The sequence below is a fragment of the Mauremys reevesii genome, linkage group 5, assembly GCF_016161935.1.
Source record: "Mauremys reevesii isolate NIE-2019 linkage group 5, ASM1616193v1, whole genome shotgun sequence".
In the NCBI taxonomy this organism is placed as follows: domain Eukaryota; kingdom Metazoa; phylum Chordata; order Testudines; family Geoemydidae; genus Mauremys; species Mauremys reevesii.
In genome coordinates, this window is record NC_052627.1 from 34964580 (window position 1) to 34988178 (window position 23599).

Below are 23599 nucleotides of genomic sequence, written 5' to 3' on the forward strand. Positions count from 1 at the left end.
GTGTGAGCCCAATATAATTTCTTCTAGGTTATTAAGAAATGTTCATTGATGATAGGAAATAATATTGTAAGAAATTCACATTTATTTAGACATATTTGCTATAATGGCAATTTCAAGTGACCTTTCTGTGATTTAAGATTATTTCCCACAGTGAAATAACATGAGATAGATGACCTTAGCTGTTAATGTAGCTTTCCAGCCCAGTAAATCTACTATATTCAGCCAAATCCTGTATACTTATCAAGCCTTTAGTCATCTTAGGAAATGGTTTCAATGCACATGAAAAAGTTGAAAGAGCTTAATTTACAGTACCCTGATAATCTTTCTTTCCACATTTATTAAGTGGACAAATTGCTATGGCCCACTGAATTTAAAACTGCTCAATGTTTTCCTTTAGAAAATCTCAAGTGTAAAAGATCTTAAAACCACTACAGCCAACACTGTCAAATGATGGTGCCTATAACTCAGGACCTAAATCCACTTATGTGGAAATAGGCAAAAATAAGTTGACTTTTTTTTTAAAGTGTTGCTGAGCACCTGCAGCTCCCTCTGTAAAGGGAACGTTTAATAAATATTTTGCATCCAACAGATTTTGGTATGTTGGTTAATGTGTGGTTTTTAGAAACTGGAAACATGAATGGAAAGTAGCTACTGTGACATTGTAGCCACAAATACATAAAGCCCTTAAATGTTAAATATGTTGCATTTTGTATCTTTTAGCAATGTTTTCTTCCTTCTCCAAAAAACAGCTACTAATGTGATTGATTTCTTCTGTGACTTCTAAACTTTAAGCATATATGTCTTCTTCAGTCCTTGTCAAGTTAGCTAATGTCAAATCAAGAGAAATCAAAAGTACTGATTTAATGAGGTGTTACTTGTACAGAGTAAAATTTATTCAAGTATTGTTTTTGAAAATTAATAAGTCATGGCCAGATTTCAACACCCTTACTCACATTGATAGTACCTCACTCCATGAATACTACTGAGTAAAAATATCAGAATCTGGCCTTAGCATCCGTATTAGAGTTCATAGTTTATATGAAAGCCTGGTATTTTATGTTTGTATATCTTTTCTGTACCTGTCAGTCAGTGACAACATTTACATAATGGAATCTGGCATTAATATTGATGAATTGTTATTGTTTGGAAACATATCCCTCAATTGTCCCTATGGGAGAAGATCAGTTTCCTGTTTATTTAGCAAAATATCTAAGATTACTTTGGTTGGTTGGGGTTTTGTTGTTGTTTTTGTTTTGTTTTTCACATGTGTGTATAGTCAGTTCTATTGATGGTCCATCACATTTCCTGTCTCATGCATAATTACAATATCACTCTAAAGTGCAACTCTTGGAGAGCTTATCTATACACACGCTTCTGCGTAAGAAGGATTGGAAATATGGCAAGAGACCACCCTGGCTTAACCAGGAGATCTTCAGTGATCTGAAACTCAAAAAAGAGTCCTACAAAAAGTGAAAACTAGGTCAAATTACAAAGGATGAATATAAACAAATAACTCAGGTATGAGGGACAAAATTAGAAAGGTCAAGGCACAAAACTAAATTAAACTAGCTAGAGACATAAAGGGTAACAAGAAAACATTCTACAAATACATTAGAAGCAAGAGGAAGACAAAGGACTGGGTAGGCCTGTTACTCAGTGAGGAGTGGGGGAACGATAACAGAAAATGTGGAAATGGCAGAAGTGCTAAATGACTTCTTTTGTTTCAGTTTTCACCAAAAAGGTTAGTAGCGATTGGACATCTAGCATAATGAATGCCAGTGAAAATAGGTAGAATCAAAGACTAAAATAGGGAAAGAACAAGTTAAAAATTACTTAGACAAGTTAGATGTCTTCTAGTCACCAGGGCCTGATGAAATGCATCTTAGAATACTCAAGGAGCTGACTGAGGCGATATCTGTGCCATTAGCAATTATCTTCAAAAAGTCATGGGAAGATGTGAGAGATTCCAGAGGACTGAAGAAGAGTGAATATAGTGCCAATCTATAAAAAAGCAAAAAACTGATTGTTCTTGATTGTTCTTAACTTCAGTACCTGGAAATATAATGGAGCAAATAATTAAGCAATCAATTTGCAAACACCTATAAGATAATAAGGTAATAAGTAACAGTCAGCATGGATTTGTCAAAAACAAATCATATCAAACCAACCTAATAGCTTTCTTTGACAGGGCAACAAGTCTTGTGGATGGGGGCAAGTGGTAGATGTGGTATATCTTGACTTTAGTAAAGCTTTTGATACTCTCTCACATAACCTTCTCATAAACAAACTAGGAAAATACAACCTAGATGGAGGTACTATATGGTGGGTGCATAACCGGTTGGAAAACCGTTCCCAGAAATATTTGTCAGTGGTGTACAGTCAACCTGGAAGGGCATATTGAGTTGGGTCTTGCAGGGATCAGTTGTGGGTCCAGCTCTGTTCAATAACTTAATCAGTGTTTTAGATAATGGCAGAGAGTACACTTACAAAGTCTGCAGACGATACCAAACTGGGAGGGATTGCATGTGCTCTGAAGGATAGGATTAAGGTTCAAAATGATCTGGACAAACCGGAGAATGATCTCATGTAAATAGGATGAAATTCAATAAGGACAAAGTCAAAGTACTCCATTTAGGAAGGTCTAATCAGTTGTACACATACAAAATGGGAAATGATTGCCTAGGAAGGAGTACTGCAGAAAGGGATCTGGGGGTCATAGTAGACCACAATCTAAATATGAGTTAACAATGTAACATTGTTGCAAAAAAAGCAAACATCATTCTAGAATGTATTAGTAGGAGTGTTGTAAGCAAGACACAAGGAGCAATTCTTCTGCTCTACTCCGTGCTGACTAGGCCTCAACTGGAGTATTGTGTCCAGTTCTGAGTGCCATATTTCAGGAAAGATGTGGACAAATTGGAGAAAGTCCAGAGAAGAGCAACAAAAATGAGTAAAGGTCTAGAAAACGTGACCTATGAGGGAAGATTGAATAAATTGGGTTTGTTTAGTCTGGAGACGAGATAACAATTTTCCTGTACATAAAATGTTCGTACAAGAGGAGGGATAAAAATTGTTCTCTTTAACCTCTGAAGATAGGACAAGAAGCAATGGACTTAAATTGCAGCAAGGGCAGTTTAGGGTGGACATTAGGAAAAACTTCCTGTCAGGGTGGTTAAGCACTGGAATAAATGGCCTAGGGAGGTTATGGAATCTCCATCATTGGGGATTTTTAAGAGCAGGTTGGAGAAACACGTCAGGGATGGTCTAGATAATGTTTAGTCCTGCTTTGAATGCAGGGGACTGGATTAGATGACCTTGCGAGGTCCCGTCCAGTTCTACAATACTATGATTCTCTAGGAAAACATGTTGTTCTTCCTGTTTCTTGAGAATGACTTGTGTAGTTGAATGGTCTTGAAGATTCCACTTGGATTTTGCATCTCGAAGGAAGTGATACAAAGAAACACAGCAGATAAGCAGGATTAGGGACGTTTTAGAACAATTCAAACATTTCTCATTCTGATCCACACTGGCATTGCAGTCGGCATTCTTTAAAAATGTGAACTATTGTATCATTTACTGGATAGGGGTAGAATTTAAATGATTTTTTTCTCTCATCGCATTCATACAAAGCCACTGAGAGTGTGCATAGTCTTAGCTGTGAAAATTGCCACTGAATCCTTTCCAAGCTTGTTTAATTGCCTTTGTGCCAGAGCTCTGACAGAGAGTTTTGGGAGCTCTGCTGCACTACTGTGTTTAATAAGCAGCATCCCATGTAAAATATATCAAGTGTTTCCTATTGCAAGTATATATATGTGTGCAGGTTTAAAATTCACTGTATGTGAGCGCTTGTGCATGTAATGACTGTGGAAGAGTGCACAAAGGGGGCCTGGGCTTGGGCCAACAGAAGTCATTTAGAATTTGAGCAAATGCTCAGGGATTTCCTTCTCTTTTCCTCCTGCCTCAGCGTTCATTGACCTCTACCTCCTAATTGTTTGGTTATTATTACTGTTTAAAATATTTGTACTCCTGTAATGCCTAGAGGCCATTAATGTGAGTGTAGTTGGCTGCTCTTTTGTACTGGTCATTAATTTAAAAATTGCTTTCTCATTCATATGCTGCAAGGAACTTTAAGTTTAAAAATCAGTCAGAGAATTCTGAAATATTCCAGAGAGATTTGAGCAAATCAATTTATGGGTATTTTAATGTAAACTATCTAGCTGAAGTTACCACCATGACACTACTAAGTTACCTGAATTGTCTTTCAAGGTAAACATAACTGGGTAAATACCTGACAGGTGGAAGAGCTAAGGAGGTCATTAATAACTTCTGTGGTTGTTCTACTATGATGACAGCTTGTGTAACTTCCAGATAAATCCATTTTAAAAGGATACCTTGGTTGATTGTTTTTATTTTTTTCATCTCCTCCTCTGTGTCCCCTGTAATCCGTAGGTGCAAATATATCACAAAAGTAATTTATTCAGTAGAATAAACTTGAAATTAAAATCCTGATATAATTAATAACTTTCAGTATCTAAGCCAGATTCTCTTGTCTAGTTAAGTTATGCTTGGCATATGACAAGGGTGCAGGGGAGAGGTTAGCTTTACTCCACCTTTTCACTCCCCTGGTTTTAGAGTCAGCTGGAGCCTTAAATTTGGGCCTGGTTGAAATCTGTTCTATATTATGCCTGGCTGCCAGTGGTTCCTGTAAGCCATGACAGCCTCTGGATTTTACTAGGGCATAAGAATATATGATTAAACCCAATATGCTGGGGAGGGGAGTCTGACATAGGAGCTGCTACTGTTCTGTATTCTGGTAGTATCTAAAGGTTTGAACCAGGACTGATGACCCATTGTGCTAGGAAAAAACATAGAACAGAAGATGGTCCCTGGCCAGAAGATGCCCATCCTCATAGTGCATATGTTTGAATGAACAGAAGCATTTGTAAATCCAATATCATTTTACAATAGTTCATATTTAAACAATATTAAATAATAATGGATATCTAAAAAGCTTAAATATCACAATATTTTAAATCAAAGCATTTATCATGCATATATTCTGGTCTTCTCTCTGTCTGCTACTATATTGTATTTCTTCTTTTAGGATGGCTGATTCTTCCAATAGGCAAGTGAAGAAAGCCAGATGGCAGACATGTGAAACATGCAGCTGAGTGTGTTTATTGCAGAATTTATTAGGCTTTCCCAAACATTGGTGAAACAAAGTGCAGTTAATGAGAAGACTGTTTCCTTCCTAGTTAACGTTAACCATGTTGGTTTCCCTATCACAGTTAACTAAATAAAGGTGATGACCATAGTAATCCAAAATCTACCTTATACTAAAATAAATTGTATAAAAGGGTTTAACCTAACACAGGTTTTGAAGAAAGGAAAATCAGTCATGTGTTCCAAGAAGAGTAAATCCTTTCTAAGTTGTCACTAGCCTATTCTGACTCACCAGGGAAACAGAACTCTTCTCTGTTTCTGCATGACACATGAGATGCAGTCAGAATGCTAGTCCATGCTTTTCTCTTGACCAGCTGGGTTTTCTGTTTGGTTGATTGAATTTCAGGCTGGACTCTGCAAGGCACGGTGAAGAGAAAAGGCATTTCTGAAATGGAGTAATATGTATCATACTGCAGTAGCAAAGGAAGGGGGTACTGTGTTCCCATAGACTTTATTTTATTAAAATGATTTCCTGCCTTCTTGTTCCCCTCATCCTCATTGTCCTTCATTTTATTCCTGGATGGAGGAAAGAATAGAAATGTTAAGAGATTTATAGGACCAGGTGCTACATTTTTTCTGGGGGGGTGGAATTTGTTGTTCTTTGGATTTAAGAAATCTGGGATTTAGCTTGTGGAAAACTTTTTTTTTAATTGCAAAAATTAAATTAAATTAATTTAATTAAATTAAGGGGTTATAATAGAGGCATTCTACATTTTTTCAGCAAATTATTTTTGATGAAAAGCCATTTTTCAACCAAAAAAATCATGTTCGCAGAACATTTTAATTTTAAGAAAAGCTCTGGTTTCTTGGTGAGAAAGTGAAAAATTTTCACAGAAAATGTTTACCAAGCACAATTTTTTTTGCCAAAAATGTTTTTCAAAACCAATCTTTTTTTCTGTACTGTAGATATAAAGTTTCCAGCTCTATTGGTGACTCACATAGGGTGTTAGCATTTGTTTCTTCACAATGTACTTTTAAAAATGTCAGAAATTATATTTAAAAAAATAACCAAGGTTAAAAGAATATTAAGGTTGCAAAGTCAAGCTTGGGAAATACTAGAATGAAGGTTGCACATGCGTTATGCTGGTCTTTAATTACATGATCGCACACTATCTTTTTCATAGGAGTCTGCCTCATTCATTAGAAGACGGATGATGGTCAGGGGATGAATTAAGGTTGTGTAGTGAATGAAACTGTTGTCTGAGCAAGCCCTGCCTCTTTTGTGGCAGAAACTGCAATGTGTTTAGTAAGTGAGGTGAGGGACTGCAGGAAGAGAAGTGGATTACATGGTTGAATGTCACTCTGGAATATTGGATTCTCTCCCTGTCTCTGCCATAGAGAATAGTAGGTAATGCTGGGCAATGGGGAAGTTGCTTAAACAAACATTTTCACAAGTGGCCACTGACTGTGCTTTCTTCATTTTCTGAGAACGCAAGGTGAAACAGCTGTGGCTTGATTTCCAGAAGTGTTGAACACTCACAACTGCAAGTGATATCAATGGGAGCTGTGAGTTGACTATATATAGTGCTATCAAAATACCAAGTACTCTGAAAAACTAGTTCCTAGGTATCTTATAGATTATAGATTCAGATGATTATGATGGTCCCTTCTGTCCTTAGTCTGACTTCCAGCACAACACAGGCCATAGGAACACACTCACCCACTCTTGTAATAGGCCCATTACCTCTGGCTGAGTTTCTGAAGTCTTCAAATATTGATTTAAAGACTTCAAGTTACCATTTACTCTAATTGAAACCGGCAAGTGACTGGTGGCCCATGCTGCAGAGAAAGACAACAACAAAACAACCCAGGCTCTCTGGCTCTCTGTCCTGGGGGGAAATTCCTTCCAAACCCCAAATATGGTGATCTATTACACCCTGAACATGTGGGTGAGACCCATCAGCGAGACACCTGGGCAAAAATTCTCTGTAGTAACTCAGAGCCCTCCCCATGTAGTGTCCCATCTCTGGCCTTTGAATAGCAGGTGAGTAGGAATCCCAAAATTAGTGGGCATTTTTGACAGTTGGCTTTGATCATGTTGTACTTCAGTTCCTCATATGTAAAGTAATAATAATTAATACCTCATCACCTCACAGGTGTGTTGTGATGATTAATGAATTTGTCTGTGAAGCACTCAGATATTATGGTGACGAGCATCATAGAAAAGCCCAAGAGGAAATAATAATTCTATATTCACTACAGGGTTTGGATGTTTTTCGGTACATAAGGTCTAGAACCACACACTGATCGATGAGGATTAAAGGAAATATTGTATTTCTACCGGTGGTGTACGCCATACATCCTGTGCATTGAATGACAGGAAATCTGTGGAAAATAATGTGATTCCCTAATTAAAGACTGTATCATAATACATATGCTCGTGGGGACAAATTATGGCAACCTCAAGTCTGGCATTTTCTTAACTTTTGAGTGCTTGACTTTGCAACATTAACTTCTTTCCAACATACTTTTATGTAATATCTTGCAATATGTTCAGAAAGAGAAGAAAAATGTTCAGTTATTGCAAAGTTACCTGTTAACATGAAATTGAATTTCTGAGAATAACAAAATCTCTCTAAAGTTCACCTTTTGTGAGCATGAGAGAGAGTGATTCTAATAGTATTCCTTTGGGAGATCATTGCTTAACTTGGGAAAACTTGCACAGTCAGTTAATCTTACAGAATGAAAGAAAGGTTACAGTACTGAAAAATTAGGCCTCTTGAATTGCCAATGAGACAATTTTTAAGAGAGAAGGTTACAGAGCCTTATCTTTCATTGGTGCAATAAGTAACAAAGGTTACACTCAAGGGAAATTAATTTTCTCTCTCAGTCAAACAAAAAAAGTCAATTATACCTTATAGCCATAGAGTGTAAAGCTCATAATAGCATGCTAAACAAAAAAAAAAATCTTTGCTAAGTAGACACTGAATATGCATAGATTTATTCCTCTTGAATTTGATATAAATTGATTTTTTTTTTAGAAATCCATGGAAATTTCCATTGAAATTAAGAATACAAATGAGATCTTACTGAGTGGTACAGTATGTTCTAGGAAACAGGATTCCTCATGACACAGAAAAGGATATAGAATCTAAAATAGGATTTGTGAGGGGAAAACATATCTTTACGCGTTCTGTTGTTGGGGACTAAACTTTTATACTCTTCAATTTACAACTGAAGACCCTGTTAACATGAAGACAGGATATGAGTAGCACTGAAACCAATAGAAATCTAAACAGTAAAGGAGTGTGTATGTGTGTGTACATGCACGTGCACAGACATACATATATATAAATATAAAATTGTTGCCAATTTGGTACTGGCGACTGAAGTCCTATATAGCACATTTAGACTTTTTCCATATATTGCCCCCCAAGTATGTATGCCTTAACCCTGAGCTGGAGAAGATGACTCTAGAAGTGGTTTCAAGGGTATGTCTACACTGGAGTTGGAAGATCTAATTTCCAGTTCAAGTAGTCCTCCTTGCACTAACTCTGATCAAGCTAGAGTGCTAAAATTAAAAGTGTAGCTCTGACGACACTTGCAGTGGGAGGGATTAGATGCCCAAGTGTGATCCTGTGCAAACCCACAGGTACATACCCCTCCCACTGTTCATGCCATGACAACTACATTTCTATTTTTAGTGCTTTAACTCAATGAGAACTAATGCAGATATAGCTTCTTGAGCTGGAGATTGCATTTCACAGCTTCTGTATAGACATACCCTGAGACAGTCAACAGGAGTGCCACTCTCAAAGAAACTGTGAAACCACCTGATCAACATCCTATACAGCAAACAGGGGAAGATTAAGACTGAACTCTCAAAACTAGATACTCTCATGAAAAACCAACCTTCTACTCAAACTTCCTCATGGATAGACTACAAAAACTAGACAAGCCATTTACAACACAAACTTCGCTTCTCTACAAAAGAAAAATGACACTAAACTGTCTAAACTGCTACATGCCACAAGGAGCCACAACAGTAGCTCCCTTAACCCACCTAACAATATTGTTATTCTTTCAAGCTATTCTTTTAGCCCAGCAGAAGAATCTGTCCAATCTCGGGGCCTCTCCTTTTGTCCTTCCAGACCCACGAACATGATACAGTTCTGCGGTGACCTAGAATCCTACTTTTGCTGTCTCCAACTCAAAGAATACTTCCAACACGCCTCTGAACAACATACTAACCCACAGAATCCTTCCTACCAACGCTACAATAAAAAGGATTCTGCATGGACTCCTCCTGAAGGTCGAAACAACAGACTGGAGTTCTACATAGATTGCTTCCGTCAATGTGCATGGGCTGAAATTGTGGAAACACAGCATCACTTGCCCCATAACCTAAGCCGTGCTGAAGACAATGACATCAACAACCTCAAGACCAACTCTGACATCATAATCAAAAAGGCTGACAAAGGAGGTGCTGTCGTCGTCATGAATAAGTTGGAATATGAACAAGAGGCTGGTAGGCAGCTCTCTAACTCCACATTCTACAGGCCATTACCCTCTGATCCCACTGATGATTACCAAAAAACTACACCATCTGCTCAAGAAACTCCCTGAGAAAGCACAGGAGATCTGTACAGACATGTGCCTAGAACCCTGACCAGGTGTATTCTGTTTGCTACCCAAGATCCATAAACCTGGAAATCCTGGACGCCGCATCACCTCAAGCATTGGCACCTTAACAGCAGGATTGTCTGGCTATGTGGACTCTCTCCTCAGGCCCTATGCTACCAGAACTCCCAGCTATCTTCGAGACACCACTGACTTCCTGAGGAAACTACAATCCCTCGGTGATCTTCCAGAAAACACCATCTTGGCCACTATGGATGTGGAAGCCCTCTACACCAACATTCCACACAAAGATGGACTACAAGCCATCAGGAATAGTATCCCCGATAATATCACGGCTAACCTGGTGGCTGAACTTTGTGACTTTGTCCTCACCCACAACTATTTCACATTTGGGGACAATATATACCTTCAAGTCAGCGGCACTGCTATGGGTACCCGCATAACAGTATGCCAACATCTTTATGGCTGACTTAGAACAAGGCTTCCTTAGCTCTCGTTCCCTAATGCCCCTACTCTACTTGCACTACATTGATGACATCTTCATCATCTGGACCCATGGAAAAGAAGCCCTCGAGGAATTCCACCGTGATTTTAACAATTTCCATCCCACTATCAACCTCAGCCTAGACCAATCCACACAAGCGGTCCATTTCCTAGACACTACTGTGCAAATAAGCGATGGTCACATAAACACCACCCTATACCAGAAACCCACTGACCACTATACTTACCTACATGCCTCCAGCTTCCATCCAGGACACACCACATGATCCATTGTCTACAGCCAAGCTCTAAGATACAACCGTATTTGCTCCAATCCCTCAGACAGAGATAAACACCTACAAGATCTCTATCAAGCATTCTTAAAACTACAATACCCACCTGCTGAAGTGAAAAAACAGATTGACAGAGCCAGAAGAGTACCCAGAAGCCATCTACTACAGGACAGGCCCAACAAAGAAAATAACAGAACGCCACTAGCCATCACCTACAGCCCCCAAGTAAAACCTCTCCAGCGCATCATCAAAGATCTACAACCTATCCTTAAAGATGATCCCTCACTCTCACAGATCTTGGGAGACAGGCCAGTCCTCGCTTACAGTCAGCCTCCCAACCTGAAGCAAATACTCACCAGCAACCGCACACCATACAACATAAACACTAACCCAGGAACCTATCCTTGCAACAAAGCCCAATGCCAACTCTGTCCACATATCTATTCAAGTGACACCATCATAGGACCTAATCACATCAGCCACGCCATCAGGGGCTTGTTCACCTGCACATCTACCAACGTGATATATGCCATCATGTGCCAGCAATGCCCCTCTGCCATGTACGTTGGCCAAACCGGACAGTCTCTAAACAAAAGAATAAGTGGACACAAATCTGACATCAGGAATCATAACATTCAAAAACCAGTGGGAGAACACTTCAACCTCTCTAACCACTCAGTGACAGACTTGAAGGTGGCAATTTTGCAACAAAAAAACTTCAAAAACAGACTCCAAAGAGAGACTGGTGAACTCGAATTAATATGCAAATTAGATATAATTAGGTTTAAACAGAGACTGAGAATGGTTGGGTCATTACACTAATTGAATCTATTTCCCTATGTTAAGTTCTCCTCACACCTTCTATGGGTCATCTCAATTATCACTTCAAAAGTTTTTTTCTCCTGCTTATGATAGCTCATCTCAGTTGATTAGACTCTTTCTGTTGGTATGCATACTTCCACCTTTTCATGTTCTCTGTATGTATAAATATTTCCTGTCTGTGTGTTCCATTCTATGCATCCGAAGAAGTGAACTGTAGCTCACAAAAGCTTATGCTGAAATAAATTTGTTAGTCTCTAAAGTGCCACAAGTACTCCTGTTCTTTTTGCGGATACAGACTAACACGACTGCTACTCTGAAACCTGTCAACAGGAGTGTTAATTCAGATAGTGGCTTCTGTGATCTGATCACTTATCTAGCAGGTCTAATCACTTTCTCACCAAGGAGAAAAAGGTATTTCCCCAAAAGGAACTGTGTACTGACTTCTCATAAATGCAGAGAAAATAAGTCCTAAAACAGTTCACAACATGAACCTCCCCATTAGTATTAAAGGACATTGAATTTGGTGGGAGTTTTGAGTTCACAAGGAGTGCAGGATTGGGCCTTAGCTATGTATGCTATTCTCTCAAGAGGGAAAGCACTGTAAGCAGTTTAACAATGTAGCAGCTCCACCGCTCTGTAAGTTCTGTTGACCCTGTGGATACTGATGAGGAGCCAGATGCAGCTAATGAAAGGATAATATTTTCAATGAATTAGTTATAGCATTTTAACTCCTGTGAATCCCATTGAAATGGAAGGAGGGACCCACCATGTTTATTTTTTATATTAGATTAGATTAGATTAGATGTTACTTTTTACTGTTTTCAGTACATCCTTTTGAATGCAATATTTAATTCTAGGATGAAAAAAATACTATAAAGAAAATAGAATAGCAAGAAATTATAAACTGCACTGATAATGACTGTATTCAACTGTCAGATTTTCCATTATAAACCCCAGTTTTTAGGGGTTAATGTCTAAATTCATAAAATGTATTCCCTCACCTCTGGTCTGAGTGGCAGCCAGTCAGCATTTATAGGGCAGTTCACTCACCAAATCCTATTGGATTTTGGCAATTTAAGCTCTTTTATAACTGTACTCTTTTTAGACCTTTTTAAATACAAAACATTGAGGATTGTTTCTGTGAAGGGAGTGAAAGGCAGAGGGGTCGTCTCTGAAGCAGGTAACATACCAGTTCTGTTGGGCAGTAGATCCAAGGAATGTTCAGCTCAGAAGTTGCTCATCATCAAGGTAGATGAAGATTCCTGCCAGATTCATCAGTACCTTCTGTACTAAATTGGAAACTGGTATCAGTGTTTCCCTTGGGGACATCTGAAAGGAGATGACGAATAAGTTTTCACCAGTGTGATTTTTTCACTCTTCTCCTATACGCAAAATCATGGGAGACTGATCGTGCATTGCTGTGAAGCCTGAGAGAACTCAAAAAGCCCTTATCAGATTAAATATTGACCAGGAGGGGTATGATGAATTTTTGAAATTATGGTGTTGAACACATCTGAATCCTGTTCACCCATTCACTTCACAGTGCCCTTAATACTTTGAACATAGGGACCTTCTCCTTACAACCAACCCTGTGAAGTAGGTAAATGGTAAATATCCTTACACTAGAGATGAGAGAAATTTGAAGTTCAGATAGGTTAATTGACTTGTCTAAGGTCATGTAGCAAGTCACTGCCAGAACCAGGATTAAAATACTGCTGGTATTACTACTAGAGTTAACTTAATCCAGCAAACAAAAGTTTTGCAAACTGTGGTCCGTGGATCATTAGCTGCATGTCAATAGATGGCTAGCCATATTGTGCTAGTTCTTGTCTTTGTTTCCAGCTGCTAAATTTCATTAAAAGACAATAAACAAAAATCAGTGCTTCCCATTATATTATTTTTTTAATGTAAATAACTGTTGCAGTTGCCACGGGCTGTTTTGTGATTGTAAATGGAAGCTGAAGCGCTCCTAAAATCACAATGGAAGGGGAGGTCCCATGAGTCAATCTCTTTCATAGCCCATACTATGAAAAACTTTGAGAACTCTGGCACTAGACCTCAAAGGAGATAATTATGTTTACATATAATATTTAATAGGAATGCTGTAAAGCCTAAATAAATGTTTATTAATTGCTGTATAACTGCAAAATATTTTTTTAAGCCAGTCATTGTCAACGGTGGGAGAAGAACTCTGGTGTTCCAGGCTCCCAGTTGTGTGCTGATTTCTTAGTCACGTGTCCTCTGGAGCATTGCTGCCTCTTCCTCGAAAATGTGTACTTTATGACTACGTTTTATTTTGAGTAATCCTACAGCAATGTTATGGGGAAAAAGTACCCTGAACTTTACCCTCGCATATTTAACAACAACAAAAATTTTGCATGAATGTTTCACCCAGCTATACTGTTAGCCAACTGCTTCCTGCCCCAACTTGCTGCAAAGTACTCTGCTCTTACCAGAACCCTCAATAATGACCTGCTCCTGCAATGTGATGCACATGGGTGGACCCCGATACCCGTGCAGAGGCCCAGTGGGCTGAGTGATTTCAGTTTGGTTTCCCATGAGCATATCACATTGCTGGACTGGAACCAAAGTGATTACAATGCCCTTCTTTGACCCTATCCTTCCCATCATCTCATGGTTACTTTTCTAAGTATTTGCGTTCTTTATCCTGCTATGGCACTAAGGATTAGTGAGAAATACTGTGGAAAATGGAATTGCTATGGAGGCCTAATGTTCACTTTTTAGTAGCGCTCGCTTTATTTGGTTTGTTTTTCCAACAGTTAAAGTGAAGAGTTTAGCTTTCCTAAAAAATATTTAAAGTTTATTCTGTAAAGTTAGTCTCCCTTATTTTTATTTGTTACTGTCCATAATTGCCATAATGAAAAGGTATATTATGATAAATAATGACACCATAAAATTGCCCTTTTTAAGCATTGATTCCTGGAATGACTGGTTGTTTTATGCAGTTCATGCAGTGGCAAATGTGTATGTTTGTATATTGACATTTAAGACAATAAGAAGCAAAGATGTGCTGAAAATCACTTCTCTTTTTTAGGTTAAAGGGTCTTATTTATTCAAATAATAGTGAAGAACACATTACAGACTAAATTACAATGCAATAATTACAGGCTACAGACTGGATATGTAAGCTATTGACTAGAGGTGGGTAAATAACAGATTTTAAGGTATGCTGGCAATTCCACATAAATAAATAAGTGGTCTGGTCAAACCAAAAATGAATTTTTTGGCAAATTGAAATGATGAAGAACATTTTGTTTTGGGTTGAATGAAGCAGATTGTTCTACCACTGGGGTCCAGTATGAGTAGTTGTTGTTCCAAATGATGACAGCATGACCAGAAGGTGCAAAGCAGTCAACCCTTGGTGGTTATGACATCCATCAGCTAAAATGTTGGTGTCAACTTTTTGAATGTGTTGGTGTGATTTGTGCTGGAAGCTAGGTGGGCCCCTAATTTAACTCACAATTTTTTCACACCAGTTCCTTTGCGTATTCATTGGGTGCAGAAGGATTTTAAGGTTCTTCACCTGAACTTCCCAAAGTTGATTCTAAGGGTATGTCTACACTACAAGAGTAGTTCGAATCAACTTAAGTTGAATTTGTAGAATCGACCTTACAAAGTCGAATTTGTGTGTCCACAGTAAGCACACTAATTCGACTTTGTGAGTCCACACTTACGGGGCAAGCGTCAAAATTGGAAGCAGTGCACTGTGGGAAGCTATCCCACAGTTCCCGCACTCCCCGCTGCCCATTGGAATTCTTGGATTTCCCCCCAATGCATGCTGGGGGGAAAACTGTGTTGAGGGTGGTCTTGGGTAACTGTCAGCATTCAACCGTCACTCCCGCCGGCGGGAAATCAGTTCACGCACTTTTCCTGTTAGTGACAGCGCGGACGCCACAGCGCTCCACTGCGATCATGGAGCCCGCTGCGATCATCGCTGCACTTATGGCCGTTGTCAACTCCTCGCACCTTATCGTCCACCTCTTCAACAGTCAGATGCTGAGAAATCGGGTGAGGAGGCTCCAGCAGCGCGGTGAGGACATGAAGTCTCAGAGTGGCACAGACCTCTCAGAAAGCACGGTACGCCACGCCGTGGAGATCATGGTGGCAATGGGTCATGTTCATGCTATGGGACAGCGATTCTGGGCCCGGGAAACAAGCACGGACTGGTGGGACCGCATAGTGCTGCAGGTCTGGGATGAATCACAGTGGCTGCGAAACTTCAGGATGCGTAAGGGCACTTTCCTTGAACTCTGTGACTTGCTGTCCCCTGCCCTGAAGCGCAAGGACACCCGGATGCAAGCAGCCCTGACTGCGCAGAAGCGAGTGGCCATAGCCCTCTGGAAACTTTCAACGCCAGACAGCTACCGGTCAATAGCGAACCACTTTGGCGTGGGCAAATCTACCGTGGGGGTTGCTGTGATGCAAGTAGCCAACGCAATCGTTGAGCTACTGCTCTCAAAGGTAGTGACCCTGGGAAACGTCCAGGTCATCATAGCTGGCTTCGCCGCGATGGGATTCCCAAACTGCGGTGGGGCTATAGATGGGACTCACATCCCTATCCTGGGACCGGCCCACCAGGCCAGCCAGTATATTAACCGAAAGGGCTACTTTTCAATGGTGCTGCAAGCACTGGTGGACCATAGGGGATGTTTTACTAACATCAACGTCGGGTGGCCGAGCAAGGTTCATGACGCGCGTATTTTGAGGAACTCTTGTCTGTTTAGACGCCTGCAGGAAGGTAGTTTCTTCCCGGACCACAAAATAAGTGTTGGGGATGTGGAGATGCCTATAGTGATCCTCGGGGACCCAGCCTACCCGCTAATGCCCTGGCTCATGAAGCCCTATACAGGCGCCTTGGACAGTGACAAGGAGCTCTTCAACTACCGGCTGAGCAAGTGCAGAATGGTGGTGGAGTGTGCTTTCGGACGTCTCAAGGGGAGATGGTGAAGCTTACTGACTCGCTCGGATCTCAGCGAAAGCAATATCCCCATTTGTTATTGCTGCTTGCTGTGTGCTCCACAATCTCTGTGAGAGCAAGGGGGAGACCTTTATGGTGGGATGGGAGGTTGAGGCAAATCACCTGGCTGCTGATTACGCTCAGCCAGACACCCGTGCAATTAGAAGAGCCCAGCGGGAAGCGCTGTGCATCCGGGAGGCTTTGAAAGCTAGGTTCCTCAGCGAGCGGGGTAACCTGTGACTGTTCAGTTTCTTTACAGAGAAGCTGAACCTGCCCCTACTTCAGTTACTGTTGACTTTCTTCTGCGGTGACATACCCCGTTCACCACGTTTTCCCCCCTTCCAACACACGTTTAAAAATAAAGTTAATGGAATATTTTTAATTAGCACCATTTTCTTTACTAATGAATTCGCGTTAAAGGGTTGAAACAGGGACACAGACTGTGGTGGGTAGGGTGTGCAGTGATGTACAGATCGCTTCTACACTCTAGGAATGACAGGCTCCTGCCCCTAGAGCGGTCTGCACTGTCGGACTGGTTGTTTCAACGGAGACTGCCATCCCTCCTTTTCGGGACTCTGTGTGCGGGAGCTATGTGGCCTTGTGGCGGGGGAGGACTGGGGGCAGGACATTTACAGGTGGGTGTGAAGGAAGGGGTGAGGGGTGCAGGCTCTGGGCTGGGGGTGGGGGCGTAGGAAGGGGTGAGGGGTGTGTGGGAAGGGGGAGGAGGTGTAGGGGGATGAGGGCTCTGGCTGGGGCTGAGGGTTTGGGGCATTGGAGAGGCTCTGGGCTATGGTGGAAGGGCAGGGTAAGGGCAGCCTGCCTTGCCATTTGTGGATGGCAGGCGCTAGGACCCTGGGGCACCAGACAGCATTTCTGCGGGGAGCCGCTCTACTGTCAGGCAGGTACGGAGCACGGCGGGGTGGGGGGGGGAGACCTGTGGGGGCCAGGGCCCAATCCAGGCAGGAGCGGGGGAGAGACCCAGCTCCAAATATAGCTGGAGCAGGGCACCTTCCGCCTATGCACAGAACATGAAAAACACCTCCCAGACTGACCAGGGTGCCTAGTGACTGCACTATGTGTGTGTGACCTGCTGTAGATCCTGCCCCCGTGTATGTATCCAGGTAATGGTGACCGTCCTATGCAATTACCAACCCCCTCCCCCCCTTCACACAAATTCTTCTGTAAAGAAACATGACGGAAACCGTAATGAACAGCAAACTATTTTTAATAATCAACTACGCAGTGAGGGAACGAAACTGGGATTTGGGCTTGGGTGATCCAGGAAGGGAAGGACTTCTCAAAATTTAGGGAATGAGAGCTTTTTGGTACTTGAGCACTCTGCTGGGGTGGAGTGACAGTTTTCCCGGCCCCTGGCGCACCTCCTTCTTGTTATTTTGGGTGAGGGGGGTATGGGACTTTGTGGCGGGGGAGGGCGGTTGCAGATACAGTGCAGGGGGGGCTTTGTCCTCCTGGCTGCGGTCCTGCAGAACATCCACAAGGCACCTGAGCGTGTCCGTTTGCTCCCTCATTAGTCCAAGCAGCGTTTGAGTCGCCTGCTGGTCCTCCAGACGCCATCTGTCCTCCCGTTCGCTGTGTGAGCGCTGCTGCTGAGAGAGGTTCTCCCTCCACTGGCTCTGCTGGGCCGCCTCGGCTCGGGAGCAGCCCATAAGTTCTGCGAACATCTCGTCCCGTGTCTTTTTCTTGCGCCGCCTAATCTGTACCAGCCTCTCTGAGGGGCATGCTGGAGCAGGTCGGGATACAGGTGCAGCTGTGTGATGGGAAAAAGGGGTTGACTTCCTTATAAAGATACATTTCCGCAGAGAGGAAACATAGTCTAGTCAGTCTCTGTGAACAAGATCATGCACAGCACTCACTCAGGGAAAGTTCGAATTTTCAGAATTCGCTTTCATTGCCTGGGGGATTGCACTGCAGACCAGACAAGTGGGGCGGGACAGCAGAATCCGTGGAGCAGCCAGGCATGGTAAGCCAAAAACTTTTGGCTGCTTAAAAGTCAATGTATACCACTGTCCTTTTGCTACAGACAATCCTGAAAGCATAAACTCTGCCCCTGTTGCACCCCCTCGCATCTGTTCCCTGGGAAAGATCCCTGTATAATGCCACTCTGCAGCCTCCACCACGTGGCTGTAAAGTGACGCTCATTGTTATGCAAAGGAACAGTGAAGCACTCCCAATACTAATAGTACACAAATTACTGTAATTAAATGCAGGAGTCTCTGAGCGAGATCACCCTGAGGAGGGTCACTGAGGCAGATAGAGAGCGCATGCTGCGTGAAAGCCAGCACAAACCAGGGGCCTATGCGGCCATGCTCATGGAGGCAATGCTCCCGGAGTACCTGATGATAGCCTGGCACGGAAAAGTGTGCTACCACGGAGCACCCAATAAGGCAGCTCTCCCCAGGAACCTCATGCGGAGGCTTTTCGATTACCTGCAGGAGAGCTTCTCGGAAATCTCCCAAGAGGATTTCTGTTCCATCCCCATATATATTGACCTTCTTTTCGCATAGTTAATATTCCTGTTCTGTTAGAAAAAATGTTTGCATGTTTAAAGCACTTACCGACTGATCCTTCCCCTGATTCAGGGTCCGGGGTAACGGCTGGGGAGGGTTGGTAGGGGATCTCAGTGAGAGTGATGAAGAGATCCTGGCTGTCGGGGAAATCAGCGTTGTAAGCGCTGTCGACTGCCTCGTCCTCCTCATCTTCCCCGTCCGCGAACATCTACGAGGGAACAGTCCGTCGACAGTATCCCATCCTCAGAGTCCACGGTCACTGGTGGGGCAGTGGTGGCAGACCCACCGAGAATGGCATGCAGTGCCTCGTAGAACCGGCATGTCTGGGGCTGGGCTCTGGAGCGTCCGTTTGCCGCTCTGAGTTTTTGGTAGCCTTGTCTCAGCTCCTTGACTTTCACGTGGCACTGCGTTGTATCCCGGCTGTATCCTCTGAGTGCCATGGCTTTGGAGACCTTCTCGTAGGTCTTTGCATTCCGTTTGTTGGAGCGCAGCTCCGAAAGCACAGACTCCTCGCCCCACACAGCGATCAGATCCAAGACTTCCTGGTCAGTCCATGCTGGGGCCCTCTTTCTAGTCTGAGATTGCATGGACACCTCTGCTGGAGAGCTCTGCATCGCTGCCAGTGCTGCTGAGCTCGCCACGACGTCCACACAGGAAATGAGATTCAAACTGGCCAGACAGGAAAAGGAATTCAAATTTCCACGGGGCTTTTCCTGTGTGGCTGATCAGAACATCTGAGCTCGGACTGCTGTCCAGAGCGTCAACAGAGTGGTGCACTGTGGGATAGCTCCCGGAGCTACTAAGGTCGATTTGCATCCACACCTAGCCTAATTCGACATGGCCATGTTGAATTTAGCGCTACTCCCCTCATTGGGGAGGAGTACAGAATTCGAACTAAAGAGCCCTCTATGTCGAATTAAATGGCTTCCTGGTGTGGACGGGTGCACGGTTAATTCAAATTAATGCTGCTAAATTCGAATTAAAGTCCTAGTGTGGACCAGGCCTGAGATAAGAATAAAAAGCAGGTTCAGTTCTCAGTGTGAGAAGCTCATAGAAGAGAGCAAAAGAGAAAATTGCCCAGTCCAGTTTCCAGTACAAACTCCCAATTCAAGTTAGGCCATGGAATGTATGTGTACTGAAAACTGAAACAAAACTGTTAAAAGAATGTATGACTCTCCTTAATCCAAATAATTTATTAACAAAATTCAGTAATTTTACCAATTGAGACCAAGTGACATTGAAATTTTTTAAATGATCTTTACCCACCTCTTGTAAAGTGATTCAAGATCCTTTGTTGACAGGCTTTATACAAGTGCAAAGCATTATTATTTTTGACAGTCCTATCTGCATGGATCAAATTGTGTATCCAGCATGTAAAGAAAAAAGATTCTAGAACTAAACTAAGACTTAGCAAGAGTAAATGTTTAAATCAGTCCTCTTTTTTTATCTAATTTAGATGTCTTTTAATAAAATAATGGTACCCAAAATAAACATTTTAATATATTTTAAGATTTATTTCATTGACCCTTATTTAAAAAACAACCTAGAATGCATCTCTTTTGTTTCATGCTTTAATAGCAAAAGAGATGGTGTCAAGAAGCATGTTATCTCATTAAAGTCCAATAACCATGTTTCTAAAATATTACAATCACATTTTGTATAAATCAGCATTCACTACCATATACTACCCACTGAATTTCTTTGTCTCCCATTCTCTCACTAGGGTGTCTTGGAACATATTTTTATTTAGGAGTTTAGAAAGGAAAATATTATCGGTATGACACATTTTACTTTTAGAGCATTTAAATTATGTAAAGAGCTTTATATTGGAAAGTATATGGTTTGTTCTTCCAAGTGGCAGCTTTGTCCAGCTGGTGAGTTTGCATCGTTAAGACTGCTGGACATATTCCTGTAGAGTTATAATTACAAGAGAGCTATGTAGGTAATCAGATCTCATTGGGTTTTCTAGATATTTTTATAGAGGTTAATAAAATGAGAAGACAATGAAAGTCTAATACATATTACAGCATATTAAATTCCCTGCAATCTAATGAGTTTGCCATTGTATTGTTTTTAGAAATGTAATGACAGTAGAATTGTTCATTAGATACAAAACCTGGAATGAATTTTTCCATGGTTAGTCATAGTATTTAAAGCCAAAAGGGCCACCAGATTTAAGTCTGTGAAATACAGAAATATTTCTTTTTTTCCCTCTCAAAAGTATGCATGGTGGAATCTTAATCTCTTCCCAAACCCAAAAAGACATGTGTAACTCTCCTATTCAAATATATTCATCAGTTAGAATATGGAAAGCCCATATCAGCTGTATGTTGCTTGTTCCAAAAAGTTTGTATTCCACATATAAATAGATTCTAATATAATACATTAACTTTGTTAGCATCTGGTTTGGGGGGCTGTTCATGGAGTAATATATTACTAAAAAAATGAGGGTGGCAGAATTGGGCCTGTTGTGATTCCATACAGAAGCCTGTGAACTATAATGGCTTAGGGCCAGATTTTGAAACATATTTAGGCACCTAAAGATACACATAGGCACTTTTGAAAATGGCACCTAGGTGCCTAACTCCCAATCAATGGCACTTAGACGTCTAAATATCTTTAAAATCTGGCCCATAGGTTTAATTAACCAAACCAGATATTTTACTTTTAACACCTTGAGTGAGAGCTGGTGTGTTTGACTGTAACAGCCAGGTTACAGATTTTAATTCCATTTACTGAGCACTCTTCCCCACCGCACCCCCCAATTGGATGTAATCTGCATAAGATATGGAAGTACAAAGACCATCCAGTTAAAGATCCAGTACTTTAGTCCTTATTCAAGCAAATCTCAAACTGACTCCATGGGAATTTGGCTAAACAACAGCTGCAGGATTTGGCTTTAAATTGCCATCTAGAATGTTTGCATGACTTTACTGACCCAAATTCATATATTTCAAGAATTACTCTTAGCATTACTAAACTATTTTCAGATGAAATGCAGTATGTGCATTGAACTTAATTAATACGTACATTTATAAAGCCAGAAGTTCCCACCTGTAGTCAGATGAAACAGTTATAAAATTTGTGGGACTACTTGCAGATTGAAGTACTAATTCATGTGAGTAAGTGTGGCAGAATCTGGTCCCTTGTATTTTATATTTTTCAAGTGCAGTACAAATATTAAGTGGTTCCCTAAACAACAGGAACTCAACTGTTAGCAAGTGTATAATACAAAGTAAGGATCTCACGCACATATTTCCAGTTTGTTAAAAATTATGGACTGTTACAAATACAGTTGAGTGAAACTGACATTTTTCACAAAATGTCACACACACAAAATTCTGAGCCATTTGCATCTCTGAAATGTCACTTCTCATTACATTTTGTGAAATGGCTAGTTCTTCATCCAGACGTGAAAACTGTCAGTACAAAAAAGGTGTATCTTTGTTTTAAAGACTCTTAGAACCTGTTATGATTGATTGTTTGAAAATAGGATTGCTAAGATGCTTCATATGCTTTAAGCGGCAAGATACAGGAACTGTCGCTTCCTCCAAAATTGCTGTTAAAGCTGCTGATTTATCTTTTACTTCACTTCTCTGCATATACTTAACTGGACTATATGGAAGAGCTGAGAGAGAATGTTACCCGTAGTGCCACTCCATGAATTTCCTGATGAAGTTCTAACAGCACCTTTGGAGGAGGAGTAATTTATTTAAGCTCACTCTTCTTTGTATATTTGGATTCCTAGATAGATATCTACCTGCTTGCCATGTTTAACAATTTAGATAATTTGGATTTTCTATAATAATTCAAGTTGACAGCACAGCATGATATCTCTGAGGTGCCAGTTTTATGTAAACATAGAAATTTAGAAAGAATAGGTATAAATATTATAATTAGAAAATGGATATGAACATAATTTATTTGTTAAAATTGCACCAGTAGAAAAACATCTACTTTTATTAATCCAGCTCCTTTTATTATTTAAACATATCCAGTTAAAGTGTAAGCAGTAGTTACTGACACTTTTTTGTATTTCAAATTAAAGTGTCAAATTAGTGTTTGAGACAAGTTCTGGCTTAACAGCCCTTAAATCCAACATAGTCTCTTTTTCCTCATAATTAGTACAGCACAAGACAGGATCAGTACAACCGTCTCCTCACTACCCTGCCAATTTGTCTCACTCCTGATTTTGGAAACAATTTCTCGCTGAGAGTAAATTGGGCTCAGCCTGAAATGCTCATTGAGGATGCCAACATGTGCAAATGGTTTTCATTGGACCACTCAGAAACTGCACTACTAGAACTACACTAGGGCTGTTAGAATTGTTTCCTTTGGGCCACTAAGCATTGTTGGCTTTGTGCTGATCACTTACAAATGAAAGTCCTTAATCCTGCAACAGCTTCTGCAAGGACTGACTCATAGAATCATAGAAGATTTGGGTTGGAAGAGACCTCAGAAGGTCATCTTGTCCAACCCCCTGCTCAAAGCTCTGCCTTTAAGGCGTTCCACTGAAGTTAGTGGAGTACAGGGATCTGACCACACGGATCAGGTTGCCAGAATTAAGGCTTATCTCCCTTTACAAATCTCCTGAACAACTTAGTTACTCTATTTCTGACTTTTAGTATATTCAGGTAAATTTCTTGCCTCAGAGAATGTTACAAATATTAGCCTGTATGTGTCAGACTGAC

At 41.1% G+C, this 23599-nt stretch overlaps 1 protein-coding gene across 4 annotated transcripts in view; it reads left to right on the forward strand.

Moving 5' to 3' along the window:
* PPP3CA (protein phosphatase 3 catalytic subunit alpha) overlaps positions 1-23599 on the forward strand; it is a 320675-nt gene that overhangs the window by 244058 nt on the left and 53018 nt on the right. The gene's annotated exons all lie outside the window — the stretch shown is intronic.